This window comes from Lonchura striata, chromosome 2 (genome assembly GCF_050655825.1).
Source record: "Lonchura striata isolate lonStrDom1 chromosome 2, ASM5065582v1, whole genome shotgun sequence".
Lineage (NCBI taxonomy): Eukaryota > Metazoa > Chordata > Aves > Passeriformes > Estrildidae > Lonchura > Lonchura striata.
In genome coordinates this window covers 60,855,004-60,874,899 of record NC_140704.1, presented here as the reverse complement: position 1 = coordinate 60,874,899, position 19,896 = coordinate 60,855,004, and the positions used below count along the sequence as shown (strand labels likewise).

Below are 19,896 nucleotides of genomic sequence, written 5' to 3'. Positions count from 1 at the left end.
ACTCTATAAGTGCACTCCAGGAATTAAATTAATTTACAAGCTGAGGAATACGCTGTTTCTCCTTACTTACAGGTCTCAGATAGGACTGCTGCTGTATGGTTGGGAGGGTAATGTGCACACTGATGTTGAGACTAACTAGCATCTTCCCAGGGCAGTCATCACGCTGGGCAGGGCAAAGGCAGTCCTGCAGCCTGCACCCCATCTGCCCATGCCATTTCTGCTCCAAGTAACGTTAGCTCATTATTGAGGTTATCAGGAGATAGTTCAGATAAGCTGTGCCTCCCCTGGTCTTAGCCTTTATCCCTGCCATGCACAAGTTTCTTGATATACCAGTTTGCTTCTTTGAAATCATACCCATCCATACTTAAAAGCAAGTAATTCTGAACTGTTTCCCTGCAAGATGATTACTTCTGAGACCTAGTTTGTGTTTTCCTGGATAGAAAATGCAGTCAGTGTCTGTCTTTGAACCAGTTCAATTTTCAACCCCAAATATGCACTAGCTGGCCATAACCAGCTAATGAAAGCAATCTATGTGTTTTTGTTCATGTCAGTAATAGCCTTGTCACTTGTAATTGCTGCAGCGGAGCAGTGGTTTCTACTCCTTTGCTCAAGCCTCCGTTGCCAGGGTGTATGTTTAGGTGTGCTGTTGCAGGGCTTCATTCCTGATGTCCCTGTCATCCTTGTCTGTCTTCCTGCAAGAGGTCCATCAACATACACATTTAATGCCCACCCTCATTAGCACTGAAATAAACCAGGACTTTCCTCCTGCCTTCAGCTGGGATGGGATTCAACTTTGCAGTGAGACCAAGATAAAATCTGGTCTTCAAAGCTCTCCTGAGGGTCTGCACAATAGAGTAATTGGAAAGTAGGGAAGTATCTTGCTTCATACTGTATTATTCTACAAAAATAAGGTTTTTGACACAATTGGGCCCTTATGTTTCTAAGTGTTAGGTACCTTTAATCTGGCTGGCATCCCTTCTTGGCGGGCTCCGCTGTCCTCCGATTGCTTTCCATCATGCAGCCAGCCCAGCAACTTGTGAAATCAATTGAATGTTGTGCATCCAAAGTTTATTTTTCTGTTTCTATGTTTGTTGCTAGGGAGATTTGCTATACCTTGCCTCATGCCCCTCCCAGTGAAACACCAGTCCCAGACGTGCTGTGGGTTATAAAGCAAAGCTGCACACCTACAGGGAGAGTGAGGGCACCGGCTCTGCTGCATGCCGCTGTTGGAAACCCAGCGGTCAAGCAGCAGCATTCGAATTAGAAAAGCAATTTTTAAACTGCTGCAGAGCATAATTCATGTCATGGTGCAGGAATGCTGAAGGCTTTTTGATCTTTGTCATCATGGACCTAAAGGTGAAGGGCTTTTTTTGGGGGGAGTAGTTTCTTAAATCCCCTGAGAAAAGGTAACTATAACAATAAGGGAGCAGATGTGTGGGAGTAAATGCAGCTGTAACTCAATCCAGACGCTCTTCTGTATGTAGGGACATGAAGGGAATGTTCCAATAAAATTCACGTAATAAAAATCTGAGCCCCCTTTTTTTTTTTCTTGCTTAAACTTGGATTCACATGTGTAGAATTCCTGTGGACTTTGATGTGGATTGACATTAGCACCATACAAAACCAGGCTGGGAGAAAGATTTTTAACAGGCATGGGGTACTGGAAGGTAAATGATCTATGGAGACCTGCAAATTTTAATAGAAAAACACTTTCTCAATTAAAAAGAGTTTAGCAAACCAGATATTTAAGTGATGCAATCGCCTTAGTAGGATGAACTAGCTGGTCTAGTAAAGAGTTTCTCAAACTTTCTGAAAGCAGGACTGCCTTTTGTCTCACCTGTTTTTGTGCCACCCTGAAAGGCATGCAGAAGCAGTTCAGCTCCTGGGGGAAAGGAGAGCAGAGAGAGGGGGAGCTGTAGTCGCTGGCTGGATGTGCCTCCCCCCAGCCCAGGGCAGAGAGCTGCTGCCAGCAACTACAGGAGGTGAGCGGTGCTCTGCCGAAGGTTAAGGCTCCCAGTTTGTAGCTGCTCCCTGCTCACTCTGCTCTGCTCTCTCACTCCAAGTTTAAACTCATCTAAATGAAGTTTCTCATGGTTGTTGCTGCCCTCTGACATTTGCCGCCTCCTCACCTTTCTTTGAGTGGCCCGGGTTCATGATCGGTAGAGTGAGCAGCTCTTTCTTCTAAGAGAAAGGAACGGGCAGAGCAGCGGGGTAAGCCATCCACTCCTCCTTGTTTTCCTGTAGTTCAGATAGCTATGTGCTGAATTAATTTTTTACCAGACAACTTACATTGCACAGTAGTGTATTTTGTTCTTGCCCTGTGTATGCTTCCGAACGCGGGCAGTACCAGACATTTCAGCGCGGCCAAAAGCGCCTTCCATCTGCCTCACAGCAGCTGAAATCCTCTTTGTATACAAAAACAATTTCATTGAATGCACACAAGCCACGTTTGCGCTCGGGATGTAGCAGGAACACTGTGTCGTTGTCCTGGCGGGACATCTGTAGAGCCTCACTTCTTTCCTTCCCGTGACGTCCTTCCCCATGCCCCCTGCACCCATCTCCCGCTTGGCTGGCAAGGGCAGCAGCCTTGCACCCCGAAACTCCGCTGGCTGCTTCTGATTAGCCTGCTCGGCCATTGCTCGTGACACACGGGCTTGTGAGGGTGCCAGGGGTATGGACTGTCTGCAGGGCACAGCACCAGTTGAGCAGGCAGGACTTGGGAGCATTTGCTGAGATGCTGGGTACCCATATAAGGCTGTTCTATGAGTGTGATTCTGACACAAGACTATTTAGTTAGTCCAAATTCCATCAAGCATCAGTTTGCATAGCAATTTGTCAAAGAAGTGTTTAATGATGGCTACATGAAAAAAAATGATGAGCTCTCTGAAGCACTGGCTTTTTTGCAGATTTTCTGAGAGAGATATACATATTTCTACTTCATATAGCTGTTGCTTGCTTGAACATTATTATTATTATTATTATTATTATTATTATTATTATTATTATTAGGAGGAGGAGGAGGAGGAGGAGGAGGAGGATGTTCAGTTTAAAGGAATAACTTGGGGCTTACTCAGGTCCTGTCTTACAGCTGTCTTTAGTGGGCAATGTCAGGAACTGAAAGAAACATAGTTGTTACTGAGTTGTTTGCAATTGTTGTTCTAACCATTTAAATATTTAGTTGTTACGCTACTTGCAGAGGAAAATTCCAGTTCTTGTCCAAAGCTACTTTGGAAGTATATGTACATAGATTATCTCCCTGGTGTCTTAACTGTAAATATGTAGCTATATGTATGTCACTGTAGCTGGAAAGACTTTGCTGAAAGATTTTTTCATGTAGCAGACTACAAGTTATTCTTTCTTATTACTTTGGAAGATGTAACTTTGGAATTGCTGGTGTGCCATAATGCTGCTCTGCTTCTGTTCTGCTGTGTCAAGTACATGCCACTCACTACTCTGTGATAGGGAGATGCATCCGTCCAGGGGAAACAGGACACAGCAAAGGCTATTTTGCATAGAACTGCTTCATTCAAAACTGTCCTGCTGGGCACATCCCCCTTGAGCACCCATAGGTGATGCCCTGCAATGCTGAGCCTCCGTTGGCCCTTTTCTTAGGCACGGATTGCTGCAGCAGAGGATGGTCTAAAACTCAGCATTTGAGAGTGCTCCAAATGTGCTGCTCTCTCTGCTCTATGCACCAGGCTAGCAAACCCAGGTCTTTCCATGTTGTATTTTGATCACAGACCTTCCCGCTTTTAGGAAACTTGGATTTGTTCATGTACAGCCAGATTCTGCCATTGAAAATTTCCTCAGTGTGGTTGGTGGAAATGTCGAGGCTCTGCTGGGCAGACAATGCCAGCTCTTACCCGGCGGGGGCTGGCACATGCCCACGGTCGGGCTCCGTTTCCCCTGTGCCTAGCACACAAAGGCTGCGATTCAGCCGCCTCCCGAGGCGCAGACACGGCTTTTATGTACCTAAGGAGGCCCAGGAACCCAGAAAGATTCAAATCCCACAGTTCAATGTCTATCTGGCAAGGGGTGAAGTTGTTTTACATGCACTTTGCACAGATGGAAATGAGTACGGAATCGGTAGGAGGGTGCTAAAGGGGAAGCAGTAGACACAGTATGTTAGTCTCTCTTCTTTCATCTCTAGTTTGCTTAGAGCTTTACACTGGATGAAAATGAAGAGGAGATATTAGGGCCTGCTTTTTCAAGCCTTGGACTGAGTTTCAAAATCCTCTCCACTTATGGCTCCTTCTAACTTCTGGGTCATTTGCTAGATACCTCAGGGAAATGTGGTGACCCCATCTCTGTCTGCATCCTGGGGTGGGGACATCACTGCCCTCCTGTTGAGCACAGCAGCATGATGCTGGCAGCAAAGCTGTGGTTCCCACTCTCCCTATGGATACAGGCAGGCAGAGGAATGCAGTCCATTATCTCAGGAGCCTTCAGGAATCAGCTGCCCACCTCAGTGGTCAGTGTCCCGCCAGAGGGGACAATGCCACTGGGTCAAAGGGAGGGTGGACTGCCCCACAGGTGTATCCATCAAGGTGGCCTCATGGGCTGTCAAAAAAAAAAAAAGAAAAAGGATGATGTGCCCTCCATGGACTATACTGAAAAAAAGGAAAGGTTTTGTCTTAAAGAATGAAACAAAAGGGGAAGATTGAGCTATTGAAATCTAATCTGTGCAGAATTTATTTAATAATAACAATATCATTCATTATGGCTTTATAACCTTAATGACTAATGAAGGGTGGCAGGAAAGCATCATGATTGTGTCTGGATTTCCTTGCTAACCAACCTTACTGTACCTGAGACACAAAGAAACTGTATGCTGAGTGGGGAGAGAAGGATGAAAGAAAAGGAAAGGGGGATGAAAGTAGAAAGTAAAGGGAAGATAAAGCATGAGACAAATACAGTGAGAAAGAGACAAGATTAGTTCCATGGTCTGTACCAACAAAACTTCAGCAATGTTTCCACAACTCAGTGTTTTAGCAATATAAAGCCAGACAGTTTAGTTTTTTGGTTTAGTGTTTGTAGCCACAAGAATGTGTATTATTTCCTTCTTACCCACAGTGTACTCAGAGTCATCCATCCAATACAGAAGTTAATCCCAAATAATCTCGTCACCCAGAGTAGGGAAAGTGCCTTCAGTTTTGCCACCCTGTATTCACTTTTTTACTTACATACATACTTCAGTAAAACTTGTGTTACAATGTTTTGGGGCTTATCACCCTCTCTTTGCTGCATTTTTAGAGAACTATCTTCCTTAGCAGTAAACTAAGCTTACTGAAAGTTTTTCTGTCATGGCACAGTTCACAAACCCGGCATTGGAATGGACATGATGAGGAGTTAATTCATTGTAAGGTAAAGTGTAATATAATCTCTTTTCTAGATTTCAGAACTTAAGCAGAGGAAGATTCAAGGGCCTCTATAATTTTTGTCAGTTGTTTATATAGAGAAGATACTATAAGGTTAGGGGTTGGTGGAAAGATGTGCAGCTATATTCAGGTTCACCCATAACTACTGGCCCTGCCTGTACACCTGGCGAGGGAGTTGTTCCATTATTATTATCAGCAATGCAGTAATTTGATGCTGTTATCAATAAATTTGTCCATATAACTCAACAGGAGCAGTTCTTTGATCTTTTTCTAAGTGTATGTGTCACATCAGGTCACATCCAGGAGTTTTGGTTTGCAACTGAACAATGTAAGACCTGACTTCTTAAAGCAAGGAAACTGCACTTTGGGGCAAAGGGGAGAAGTCCATTTGTGACCTCTGAACATCCACTAAGTCCATTTTTGCTCAGAGGTTTTAAAATAATGGTTTTTTAGGCAAACAGATTTAACAACAAAAACTACCACTGTTCCTCTTGCCTATGAAATCAAAGAATGAACAGTGCAGTTGTGCAAGTGCACTAATTACTTGCAACTTCACAGGCAGGAGGTCATCATTTCCCAGCTGCCAACCCTAAAGCCCTGAAGTTTTCTGTGGCAAAGCAGTAACATATGGTGCAGAATGCCCAAGCTTTTCATTTTAGTCACTGTGGTTTTCATCATGTAGGCTTTAAAACACTTGAGTAAAAATCCCCAAGCTGTGCAGAACCTCCCTAAAACCTGTTGGTAGCAGTTTGGCATAAAACAAGGAGAATTTTTTACCCTGGGGATTGCCCATAAGAGTGAAATCAGTCATGAAATAGAAACTCACCAGTTTGAATTTGAGGCAGTCTATCTGTTGGCTTGGCTGAGGCACTTGTCACTGTGGGAGCAAAGATGCTTTTTATCTGTCTGTAGGTCTGCTCAGATAGGCCTCTTGGGTTTCAGAGGCCTTTTGGGATGCCATGTACATTGGCAGCATTGCCAAGCCTTCCTTACAAGGGCTGAGTCTCACCCTGACCCATGTCCTTAAGACCTTTGCTTCTGGAACTGGCTGCTGAGAAGTTTCTCGGTTGTGCTTCTGAAAGCTCAACACCAGTGCAGCCTAAAAAAGTCAAAACCAGACACTCCACAAACCCACTGGAATTGCATTTTTTCCAAAACCCAACATGTTATTTTTAAGTTGATGGCTTGGAAGGGGTTTGGTCACATGGGAATCACTGGGGAGTCTCCCTAAGAGGGGAAACTCTTGTCATCTCTGCAAATAATTTCTGTAGCTAGATCTGTACTGAACTCCACCATCTTCTTTGGAATTGGACATTAAAAGAAAAGTGAGCAACAGAGACACAAGCAGCAGAGATTTGTGTCCAGCTGTAACATCAAAGTGGGCTTGATCCAGGAGCTATATGTTGTTTCAGGCAAGATTGGGTCTTAAAACAGCACACATTTGAGAAGGAGCCCATCTGGCACATGACTGGCAAGAAAACACAAATGTCACTTCAGCCCCTCCTGAAACATATGTACAAAGCTAGAACTACAGAAAAAGGCATGCTGGCTTCAAAGTTTGATTCTGTGTTTGCATTGTCTTCTTCACCATCTCAACGGAGAGGTTTTATTTCAATTGTGTGGTGTGCCTGACAAAGTAGTGGTTTCTTCTTGAAGCATTTTCTGTTAAAACATAGTGGCTCTTTTTGTTTGTTTTCCATCAGAAGAAACTGTTGAGCGTATGAAAATTAAGCATTCGGAAATTTTGTAATTTCTGTCACAGAATACTAGATAAAACTTCTGTTATTAGCCTTAGAGAGATGCACTTTAGAGTTTATCAAGTATTTAGTAGAGATAATGATGCTTTTCTGCATAGGATGGATTTGAGGTATCTAAAAATTAGACATCCAACAGACAGACACTTTAAAAGGTGATTCATCTGGTCCTAAGATAGGTGGTGCAAAATGAGATGAATCATCCAGGGAGCAAGTCTATATGAACACTTTGTTTAGACTTGCAGTTTTAAGGCAGCTCAAGCTAGGTAAAATACATCCTACCCTCCTTTTTGTGACTTCTCTGAGTGGCTTCATGGTCTGAGCAGAGATCTGACTGCACAGGCTCAGTGAGTGTCACGCTTTGTCACTGACAGATCTGTGTTTGTGTCTGCCTGCAAAATGGGCCCAATTCTATTTCCATAACCAGCAGATGACATATGAGTGACAGAATCCACAAGCACTTAAAAAAATATCTCTGGATCCTCGGGCTAAATAGATAATATAAAAAGCCAAGGAGGATTACCATGACCTGGAAGACTACTCATTTATCTAATGGCAACAAAAATCATAATGACGGCAATTTTAGTCTCCTTCTCCATTGTGGGAGAAAAGGGCTGTAAGATTTTCCTATTTCTCATTCCACTGCTATATTTAAGAATAATTAAAGCCATTCTGGCTAAGGGTGATATAATGCATATATTCAGAAGCAGGCTTTCAGTTTAATTTTTCCAGCTGGTGGGCCTGTTAGCCCATTTATTTGACTATTCTTCACACGTTGACTGAAATAGGTAATTGCTCCGTTCCCCCTGAGATTTCACGTCCATTTTTTTCAGGCATGAAAGATATTAGGCTGTGTGTATTTTAAATTCAAATACACTGTAGGATAGATTTATGTCCTTAAACGCTATGCAGATCTAGCTATAATTCATTTCATATAGAACTGGAAAATGGATTAAAACAAGAGTGCTAGACAAGAAAATCCAGAGTCTTATCTGATGAGGCTGGAGTCCTTTAATCCTCACTCCTTGAAGTGACAGCAGTATCTCCCTTCATTTTATGTTCATTTTACATTTTTATCTTAATGGGAATGCAGGGTTGATTTGTTTGTTTGTTCTTAGATTTTTCAGTGTTTCTTTAATGGATTGCTGTGGGACTGTGGATAAGATACTGAAGGGGTGTAAATCAGGATGTCTCTGCTGAACGTGGTGGGGTTGTGAGTCCAGCAGTCGGCCTTGCAGGGTGGGTTGTGCATGACAACAGGCACCTTGAACAGGCACCAAATATTTTTAATAATCAAAGGCTGTAGACTGGTTGTATTCAGAGCTGGACCTGTGCCAGTGAAAGGTTGCTAAAGGAAAGAAGCAGCAAGAGTTTTAAGGTCCAATAGTTCATAAATCACCAGGGATAGAAACACATGCTGCATCCCAAGGGAATGCTGGGATTATATTGTTGTACCGCTATCCAAACAATGTTCTAGCTCCATACTATCTGAGGATACTAACCTTATATAAATAAAAGTCTTTATTCATGTATATATAGATAATATTTGTCATCTTAATTCAGATTTCTGCATGCTTTTGCTGTCAATTGTGTCAGGAACTATCAAACATAACAAACCCCTTCTTCATACAGTCCAGAAACTCAGCATTTGGAATCTGTAAATCAGGGGTTGCTAGTACAAGGAAATTTTAACTACTGGGCTGATAAAATAATTTTTATTTAAACAGCAGGGAGGAGATAGAAGAAGAGGATTCAAGGAGCTATTAGGATCAAACGTGACTGAAGTACCTGATTTTCTCAGGTAAAACTGCTCCCAGGATGTGTTTGGTTTCCTGAAATTAAACTGAAGGAAGGGAGTTATGTGGCAAGAATTTCTGAATTGATATGCAGATGGTTTCCCAGGTTTGTTTGGTTTTCACCAGCTGTTCTTGAATTACTAGTGTTGTATTTTTTATGTCCTAACAAGAGAGAATGGCATTTTCAGGTAAGAGGAAATCTTAATGGCCAGGGATTGTACAGTGTATAATATATACATGTGTGTATTTCCCCTAAGGCAAGTTTAATGTCTTCTCCATTTCTGACAAACTGCAAACTCCATGACTTCTCTTCAGTTAATTCTGGTGGAGTGTAGTTTTCTGGGTAATAAAATAGGATTGCACTTACATTAAGCCTTTTGTTCAAGATTATTTATCTTGAACTTTGGAAATGATTGAACTAAACCCAAGTCTTTACATTACTTTTAAACGTGTGGGTGTTGCTTAGAAGCCTATTTCTTATTATTACTACTTAGGTAGTTTGCTCTGCTGTTAGTAAAAATACAATCCAGAAGAATTGTATGTCACTGTGTGTTATAGTTGTCTTTTACACATACCTTGAAATGGTTTGATATTTTGTAGCTTTTCGAGGAATTGGGTTAAAGTTTTCTTACCTATTTGCAGCTGCAAAAACCCCAGTTTGGCTTCTTGCTGTTTGGGAAAACATTCCAATATGTCACCATCTGGGAAAAGCATGAAATGCTGGCTGAGGCCTGGAACCCATTGATTTCATAGATATCTTGTCCTCCAAATATTTTTCCCATAAACATGAAGTTGCATCACACTTTCTGTTTTTTCTTTTCCATCCCCCTCCCCTCCCATCCAAACACTTGCAATGGGGCAATGGAAAGAAAAACTTAATTAAACCCCCTTCTCCCACAGCCACTTTGTTTGGGTTACAGAGCTTGATTGGAGCATTTTCTTATCTTTTAAGGCCACTGTTGTCATTGATAATGAGTAGATGAAATAGATATGAGAAATTATGAACTACATATTTTGCAGTGCACTTAATAGTAGAGGTTGTCTTAATCCCATACCCTTCTGGGGCAAGACTTTAGAACTTAATACCAGGAGAAATCATAATCCACAATTTAATATGGCTATTATCTGGTTTTAACTGTCTGTGAAGAAGATTAAATTCCAGATGGTAGAAGTTATAATCCAAGCCTGTTATGATCACCAAAATGAACCAAATAACCAAATGCAAAATGGTCACACCAGAATTATTTGTTCAGGAGCTTATCTGCTGTAGCCACCATAAGATATGCAGAATATCAGAAGTATATGGGAAAGGATTCGGCCAATGGTGCCCCACACCAAAGCAGGGAGACAGCTGCTGTTAGGCAATATACTAGATAAGATGAAAGCATGTCCTAGATCATCACTGCAGACCAGCTTTTCAATCCCCTTTCTACTATCTATGAGCCATACCTTCCCTCACCGTGTAAATCAGCCTTTGGAGAGGAGGGGGGAAGGGATGGTGAGAGTAGTACGGGAGGGGATGTGAAATAAATGCAATGAAGAGACACCCTGCAGTGATGTTTGCCTGATCACACTTAAAGAACTTGTTACTGAACTTGTTACTTAGTCAGGTTCTGCTGGAGGCTCCCAAGAAAACACCAGAAGCAGGGAAGAACTCCGTTTCCAGCCCTGGTGAGATATGGGGCTCATCTGGCTGCATCACCCTGAGATGAAAGTGGCGATTGTAAAAATGCCATCCATGCCCATAGGGTACCTTTGGTTAGAGATTCAGCAGACCTGCTTTTAAGTTGTACTAAGATTTACAGGTTAACAAAAGCTGCCATCTAATCAGCGGTTCTTGCAATGCTTCCCTAGAAAATTGGAGTGTGACACCCCGCTGAAATCACATAGGTCAATTGTGAAAAGCAGGAAAGAGGAGCAGTTTACATTTTAATGGGCACTACCAGCAGAATTCATGCTGAATTATTCATTTGGAAACGATGTATGAAATTAGTAACACAACACACTTCTTTAGGGTCATTGAGGGAAGGATTTCTTAAAACATAGCTCAGAAGCTGCATTTCAGAGAGATGTCAAAAATTATGCAGGATGCTCACATATGTGTCAAATACATGATAATACCTCCCATTAACAGTGTCTTCCCCACACAGAAAAAAACAGAGCATGCCTTCATGTAGATAAGCGTACCTATTTCCATTTTTATTGAGGAAGAAATTGAGTGCAGGGAGGCAAAAGGACTTATCTTCGGTTGCACTTAATGGGAACTGGACAGGGCACAAAAGCAGGTTCCCCACTTCCCAGCTTATCTCCTGCATGCCCCAGTTTCTCCAGTCATTCCAAAACATTGCCTCCCAGTCAGCTGCAGAGATTTCCCAGTAAACAAAGTTACTTCATGTAGTCACATGCAGGATCCCTGAAGGATTTATTTTTTTAAAGGCTATGATTTATAATAGCCCCTTTTCAAGGACTAGCTGTGCTTAGGTGAGGTTAAATCAACGATTATTCCGAAGTCCTGTTTTCAGTGCAGGCTCTCCGGATGGTTGCTGATTTTGTTCCATTTAAAGCATTTTGTGGCATGAACTCACTTTGTTTCTGCCCACATCACTGCATTCCTGGGATGTTTTTCACAGGCCTTAGCAAGATCATCTGACAGCAACTAGTGAGGTCAATGAACTTTATACACAATTAAACACTTGAAGCTAGGAGAATTAATTGTTATTTTTTTTCCCCTGCAAAGTTAGGGAAGGATACACGGTATGTTATAGTCTGTTACAGAGTCAATGTTATGTGTGGTAATCAAGCTAGTTTCACATGATTTAATGCTGAACAGAGTCAGAAAATGATTGCATCCTTTACATGGGCCTCACAGAGCAGTCACCACCCACACTGTTTATTCAGACTCGGAGCTCTGCCATTCACTGTTTAAGCCAGAGGAGGAAAAAAATCCCTTCGTGAATGCTCTTGAAGCCATGTATTCTCAGCGCAAAGTGGAGCTGGGGGGAGGAATCCAAATAAGGTCCTTCCAATTGCTGCAGTTGTACAGAGGTGAGATTTTCTTCGATCCTCCAGTGCCACAGTAAAGGAAGGATTATTTAGAGCTGGTGGTATGGAGGCGAATCAAGCTAAGAATTTGTTGATGCCACTAACATTTCCAGAGGCAGCTTTTCTTCTCCCAGCTTTCCCATCTGTTACTACCTGAACAAAGAGGTAAAGTTACCTCTTCTGCTCTGTGCAAAATTGGTAGGGTTTACTGAAAAGTCATGTGGTGGTCATTTTGTTCAGCTTGTTTCTTTCAAGAGTGAAAAGTTTTTCTGCTGTCTTACGCCTTAACTTTTTTTGTAAGAGAAGTATTTGGGAAACACTTTGCTTCTTCATGCCTATCCATCTGTTACAAAGGAAGCTCTAACCAGAAAAGGTTGTGAGTGAGTATGCAAGACATCTATGACAGCCTAGTAAAATTTTATATGCATCCAGTGATAGTTTTTACTCCTTTTATAACTAAACTTATCAGGAAGGCTTTTGCTACTCTTCCATTGATATTTTCCCTTTTACAGTTCTTCACATTTCTTCCACGTAATCCTGTTCCTTTAAAAAAGGGATTCCTCACTTCCCCAGGCATTTATATTTTAATGTTTCTACAGATCTAAGCAACTCTTTTTAATTTATATCTACAAGTTTGTGAGATTATAGAAATGCCAGAAGCATATCATCAGTTAGTCTAGAGACATAAACTAGAGCACCACCAACACCAACACCCCCACTAATTTTATGAAGCATTTAAACTTTTAATGTTAAATGCTGGCTAATCTGAATGGCAAACATGAATTGTTTGGTTCCTCATCTGAAACTGGTTCTCTGGTGTGCTCTATCTAACTCATAATTTTGGGTACATGAGTAGGAGATTTTGTTAGTCTTCTCCCCATCTTTTAGCTGCTAATCTGTTAGGTGGCTTTTTATTCCACTCTGATTTGTTTTGAATAAAAGAAACAAGTACTCCTTTGCTTAGTAAATTCTTTCTTATCATAATAATAGTGTAATACATAGTGATATAGCAATAGACTGGTATCTTCATGTTTTTGTGATGCCTTGCAATTTTTAAAGACCTACTCAGTTTGTGTGTTCCCTTGGCTGGAATGATTTTATTCCTAGCTCAGGTATCTCATACATTTTTCCATTTAAGAACTGATCATGAGATGTGCAATAGCTTGTCCATGTGCTTTTGTTCTTCTTGCCAAATTCTTGCTTCATAAATTAGAGCTTAGCCACAGTAAAACCTGGGATCTGGAGTGTCCTCCAGGTTGCTGTGTAAAAATACTTGGGGCATTTTTCCAGTCCACCCAAATCTAATAATATGGATTTGGTCATTGTAGTTAAATATATGGGTGAAATTCTTCTTGGAGGAGCAGAAATGGAGCACTCACTGACTTTACGTGGTGCAGATCAGGGAATAAAGCTTGTCCAAAGTGTCTCCCATTGGGAGCTTATGGAGCACTGCAGGTTTATAGAGAGCACAAGTGACCATTTTAGTCATTGTTTTCCTTGTTACTCAAAGCAGTTACTTAAGGCAGTGCCTGGAGGGAAAGAAAGATAATTATCCCCAAACAGAAACCCCTTTAGATATAGTAAGGGTTACTGAGGCAGTATTTATATTTCCAGCATAAGGCTGCTTTCCCACTTGCCTTTGAGAAGTGACAGAATTGTTCCTCTCCTCCCGCCAGTGAATACGTTGCTAACACAGGATTCATTGGTACCAGAATTACACTTCTATTTCCACACCATGTTAGTTGAGTACTTTTAACCCATGTTTGCCTCATTCCTCAGCAGCTTGAAGATTGCAGTATGTAATATTTTGGCTTGGTCAGCCTAGGTCAAACAGCCAATTGCACCTTCATTCCAGCCCTACATAGTTTGATAACAGGTGCTCCCCAAATTATATGTCTTGAGAGGGGAAAATTATTATTTGCTTTGTGAAGTGAGTGAACTTGATGTAGAAGTCTCTGTGGGATTAAATATCGTTATAGATACAAAATAATCACGTTTGATATGGAAAAGTGGGTCACCCAATGGTTTTGGTTTCTTCCTAGTCATTGCTGGAGTCTTTCCACTTTCTTCCCGGAGCTGTCAGCATTGTGAGGTCAGAGAGGAGTGCATGAAATCTTTGCCCAACTCAAGCCAATCAGGGTAGTAATTAGTAACTATGCAGTTCAGTGGTGCCCAGAGCCTATTTAGATCGTGGCACAAACTACTGAATAGCTCCTCAGGGCTGTTCTTTGAGCCAGCTCTGCCCCTGGGCCATGGGCAGGCATTGCCAGGCTGAGCTTGCACATCCTGCTTCTATACAGCCCCTGTCCTGCCAGTAACTGTGTTTTGGTTTCTGTCCTCTTGATCACAGCTCTGTTAACTCTCTTGAGAGCTCAAGAAGCTGGGAAACTGATTTTTCTGTTACTTACTGCTTATCACAGGCCCTGCCCTGCTGGTATTTGCATGCCCTGTACTACTCTGTACCACTAAGATGTAGGCAGTTGTCATTTTACAGCTAATACTGCCCAAAATCGCAAATAAATTCAAGGAAAATCTCAGCAATTGCTCCGAGGCTTTGGTACAACCAGTGGCTACCTTACTTTGCAAAGAGTATCTTACTTATTACTTTTGAAGTATTAGGACAGTTTTCAATTCTGCTGGATTTATTGCTGAATCCTGGCACTCACCTAACAATGGAGGCCAGAAATGGTCTGACTGTGGTCAGCTGAAGCCTCTTCTGACAGACAGGGTTTATTTGACTTCCCTTTGTCAGCTGGAGAAAGAAGTCTTGCAAGCTGGGATCGAGAGTGGGGCTTGTTCATGGTAACACACAGTCCCCTGACTCCTGAGAAGCACTGCCCCTAAGTGCTTCAGTGAAGCTGCTCTTGGCTTAAGCTATGTGACAGCAGGATTTAACCTAGGATCAAGAGAAGTTCTTTCAAGTCATCTAGAAAGCTCTGTGTTGTTCTTAAAATGTTAGAATGTGCTAACAGAGCCTCAGCTGTCTCTCTACCTTCTGATTCCCACCTTCAAGCAGATACCTTCAAGGAGACTGTGCTGGGATAAGATTCATATGGCCTTTGCCTCCTACCCATGGTTTCTTTAGAAAGGGTCAGACATATGTAAGCCTGGAGAAATGCAGGATGTGCTCCATAACTCTCTTCTGAGGACAGTCTGTGTTTCTGGAACGTGGATTTGGATTGCATTGTGCAGGTGCAGCACTGTTAACTCCTATTTCTTCTTGACTATCTGAAATTGTGAAAAAAATCCCACAGAAGTAATGTTGCTGGCAGTTTATCACATAGAATAATAGAATTAATGGGTTGGAATGGACCTTAAAAATCACCTAGTCCCAACCCTGCTGCCATGGGCAGGGACATCCCCCATCAGACCACGTTGCTCAAAGCCTTGTCCAGCCTGGCTTTCAACACTGCCAGGGTTGGGGCATCCACAACCTCCTGGGAAACCTGTTCCCAGTGCCTCATCAGCCTCATAGCCAAGAATTTCTTCCTAATATTTAACCTAACTTTCCCCTCTTTCAATTTTTGCCCATTGCTCCTTGTCCTATCACTACAGCTCCTGATGAAGGGTTCCTCTGCAGCTTCCCTGTAGGCTCCCTTCAGGTACTGGAAGTTTGCTATGAGATCTCCATGCAACCTTCTCTTCTCCAGGCTGAACAGCCCCAGCTCAGACTGTCTTCCTAGGGGAGGGGCTCCAGTCCTCCTACCAGCTTTGTGTCCCTGCCAAAGTTCCATGTCCTTTTAGGCTGGGACCCCAGAGCTGGGTGCAGCACTCCAGGTGGGGCCTCACCAGAGCAGAGCAGAGCAGAGGGGGAGAATCACCTCCTCTGACTGCTGGCCACGCTCCCTTGGGTGCAGCCCAGGGCTCCCTTGGCTGGCTGGGCTGGAAGCACACGCTGCTGGCTCACGTTGGGTTTTTCACCAGCCATCACCCCCAGGTCCTTCTCCTCAGGGCTGCTCCCAGTCACCTCTCTGCCCAACCTGTGGGTGCTCCTGGGGTTGCCCTGACCCATGTGCAGGACCCTGCACTTGGCTTTGTTAAACCTCAGGAGGTTTGCACAGGCCCAGCTCTCCAGCCTGTCCAGTCCCTCTGGATGCCATCCCTTCCCTGCAGCATGCTGACCACCCCTCACTCCCATTGTCCATGTCACCAGCAGGATGTTGAACAGTATCAGCCCCAGGACCGACCCCTGAGGGACACCACTGGTCACTGGTGTCCCTGTGGACAGTGACCACAACATTTTGTGTGCAGCCATCCAGCCAGTTCTTTATCCCCATGTGGTCCATCCCTCAAATCCATGCCTCCAATATGGAGACAAGGATAACCTGCAGGACAACGTCAAACACTTTTCATAAGTCCAGGCAGACAATGTCAGTTCCTCTGCCTCATCCACCAGCACTGTAGCCCCATAACAGAAGGTGACCAAATTTGTCAGGCATGATTTCCCTTTGTGAAGCCACGTTGGCTGTTACCAACCAATCTTTATTTGCCATGTGCCTCAGTCTAGTTTCCAGGAGAGTATGCTTTATGATCAGGCATAGGAAAACATCTCCATGATCTGTTTTGTTGTCCCATTCCATGAGCCTTGCCTTTCTCTCCCTCAGGACAGAAGCTGCTTTGCCAAATACTTTTTTGCAGCTGCACAGCTATGGATACCAGCTTTGGATACCAACACTCTGTAAGGGCTATTCATGCTTCTCCACTGGAAAAATGAAGTGAGCCTGAAGTGTCCCTGCCAACATGGCACTGCTGGTGGTAGCACTGGTTGAGCCTGGGACAAATAATGAAGCCCAGACAAGCAGTAGTTATGGAGTTCACTACTCCCGCAGGTCCCTGAAAAGGGTTAAGTGTGGGCATTTTTAAAGTGTGTTTCTGAATTGAAATGCTTGCTTGTTTTGGAGACTGATTTATTTCCTCCTGTACGTGTTTGGGATCAGAGCACTTGTTTCCTCTGACTCCTGATGCTTCTGTGGTCTCTTTGAACTGCAGCTCTGTGAGGAAGGGACTTTTAGTTTGCTGAGAAGCTGGCACAGTAAGGCTTCTTGGCATCACCATAGCCCAGAAGATCAATAATGATAAATAGTGGAGTCATTTCAGATGCCTTAAATCAAACAGTCATATGGAAAAAGAGTTTGTGTTCACCGTGACTATAATGCGTATGCCTTATAGGTGGGTCAGGAGATTGTGTTAGGAGTCCAAATGCCAGATGTGCATCTCAAAATCCTTGCTTTTGGATGGCAGAAGCTGGGGAGTGGAGGTGGAGGTGGGATTTCAGCCCCTTAATTCTATATAAATATAGCTCTGTGGTTTAATGTGCACAGCAGTAGCTCTGTGGTTTATCATTTACTGAGAACTATGCTTTTCTAAGAAAATGCTCTCTTCCTGGTGCATATCTAAGCCAAGGCCTCCGCTGTCATTTCGTAAACTGTAAGGATTACTCTTTAAAATAGCTGTTTGGTAGCAATAAGGCCAAACAATTGCCCGATTCACGCTGCAGGTGAGTTTAACAGAAATCATGTTGACTACAGCTAGTCTGAGCAAGACAGCAGTGTTGCATTTGAGTATTTGCCAAGAAAAACCTGTAAGTTCCTAAAACTGGCTACAAGGACAAGGGATTAGCCTGTCCTTCCAAGTCTGTAAATAAGGTCCTCAGACACTTTTTCCACTTGGGAACATGAACACAGACTGTTTATATTTTTTAAAGAAAAAATTGAAAAATCCCATGATTTTGTAGATAGCAAAAAGTCTGCTTTGCAGTTTCTCAGCTACCAGCATGTGGGTAGTTTGATGTTCTTTTCTAATCAGGAATGCATTGTGATACTGCTTTTCCTTGCAGTGAAAGGTCACTACATTTTTACTTTCTATTCACTGTTTGTATTTTTCTAATAAATCACACCCTCTGATAAACCAAATTACTGGAACCATGGAGCAAATGAAACTTCGAAACAAACCCTTTCCTGTCGCACATGTATAGATCCTGAATTTCCAAAAAAGGGTGACTTTTCAGTGACATAATCTGCTATTGGGAGGTGGGTGCACTCTCTATATAGTTGTGTGATTTTGAGCTGCCAGAGTATTTTGTGGTGCTTGTTTGTAAGCACGGATATTTAGTTTCAGAATTAGTACAGGACCTGAGTAGTTGACGGCCCAAGCTGTTATGACTACACCACAATGCAGAAATGTATTGAAGTGCAAGTTCCAAAAAGTATAACTTGATATTTATGATGCTGATAAAAAGCATTGTCTGCTCTATCTGTTCAGAAAAGATCAAAACCATTGCTTTGTTGCTGGGCTTTATGCAATGCAGCTCCCGTGAAATGCTTCCATATAATGGATTATTGGTAGAGGTTCCTTTATTCTCTTTTCTTTCCTCTGTCCCTCCCTTAAAAAGAAAAGCAATCTGACTTTTATAGCTAAGGGCTTGCTTGTTTTCAAGTAATGGGTGTTGGACTGGCAGAAAGCTGGAACAAGGCGGGATTGAGTCAGACTCAGAACTTGGTTTTGCCTCTGTGGGTCGTGCAGTGGGACAGTGCTTGGGTGCGGGAGGGACAGCATTCAGTCTGGAGCTCCCTGGCTCTGAGCTGCTTGGCTTCACCTCTCCCTGTCATTCCCCTGCTGCTTAAGAAAATATTTCCATTTGTTCTCTCCAGGTACTTTATGGCAGTGCGACGTGGCCAGAGAATGCAGTCTTCCCCCTGTGAGCGAGGCAGGACGAATGTCCTTTATTTCAATCGCTCGCTGCTTCTGGTGTCGAGCAGGCAGTCTCAGTTCTGGCATCTCTGAACTTTTGAGTACTTGCCTCTGCAAGTTTAGGCTTCGTTTGGTTGGAGAGGGTTTTTTTGGATGTCCTGTTGCTGTAACTTAGGGATTATTTTTTTTCCTTTAATGAAAGGAAAAGAGAAGACATACGCTTTGTTTTGCAGATTCAGCTGAGACACAAAGGGTGCGTTGTTCTGACCTTCCCAGCATGCTGGTAAATTTTTTATATTGGCAAAAAGGGCCTGGACCTCAGAAGTCCTGAACACTTCCAGTTTCTCATACAAGAGCTGGGCTTGCAGTGTGAGCCAGAGCAAAGTCTGGCAGCTGTGGTCAGCAGAGTGATCATGTGCTGGCAGCCTGCGGGACAAAGAATTTTTTGGGGTGGCATGGGAGCTTCCCAGCATCACTTTCCCTCTCCCCTGAGCATTGCTGCCCACTAAGGAAAGACCTCTATAGGAAATACTTGCAGGGCTCTGCAAGTGCCATTTGCGGGCATCTGAGTTTCTTACTGTGCTCCATGAGTCCCCAGCAAGCCGCCTGCCTCACCTCAGGTGCTGCAGCACTAGGCATGGTGCTGCCAAGCCTGGCTCTAAAGCTGTCAGGAAGATGCCTGGCTCTGATTTAATGTCCCACACCCCATGCATATGTCACGAGCAAGTTTGGTGCAGCAGAAAGCTGCCTCCATGAGTTGGTGGGAAACCTGCCTTGCAGCTAGAAATCCTGGTAACTTTGGGAGGTCCCAGGAGGTCTGGAAGGATCCAAGCAGCTGAGCACAGCTGTGCTTAGGGTAGTGGGGGTTGAGCTCCTTTGCAGTACTGACCCTCAGCTAATAAGGCCTAAGAAAGGAGGACTGGACAAAGCTGGACAAAGGTGGCCCAAATATTATGTTCATTTTCTCCTTGGAGTTTCTTTTTTTTCTGGCAGCTAAAATGATTCCCTGAAGCAAGAGGTTTCATTTAAAACAGAGCAAAATTTGGAGTGCACGGATGCATCACTGGAGTTCAGAGGCAGCCTGCTACATCTGATGGGCAAAAGATTGTAACTGCGATTCACTTACAGGAGGGAAGGGCCCCATCCTCACTCATGGGGTTTATTTCCTTGATCAGAGGCATCTGGTTAAACTGCTGCTTTGCACTTTGCCTGTTCGAAGTTTCAGAGGGAAGAAAG

The 19,896-nt window shown here is 43.2% G+C and overlaps 1 protein-coding gene and 1 long non-coding RNA gene across 5 annotated transcripts in view; one reads left to right on the top strand and one right to left on the bottom strand.

Moving 5' to 3' along the window:
* BCL2 (BCL2 apoptosis regulator) overlaps positions 1 to 19,896 on the top strand; it is a 96,810-nt gene that overhangs the window by 34,857 nt on the left and 42,057 nt on the right. The window lies entirely within an intron of this gene.
* The window catches only part of LOC146768271 (uncharacterized), a 50,364-nt gene that overhangs the window by 22,539 nt on the left and 7,929 nt on the right, over positions 1 to 19,896 (bottom strand). The window contains exon 1 of one of the 2 annotated variants that reach the window (XR_014952656.1): positions 956 to 19,896. This exon is cut by the window's right edge and continues 7,929 nt beyond it. This is a non-coding gene — a long non-coding RNA (uncharacterized LOC146768271). The remainder of the gene's footprint in view (positions 1 to 955) is intronic. The other variant, XR_014952657.1, reaches the window with a different exon arrangement.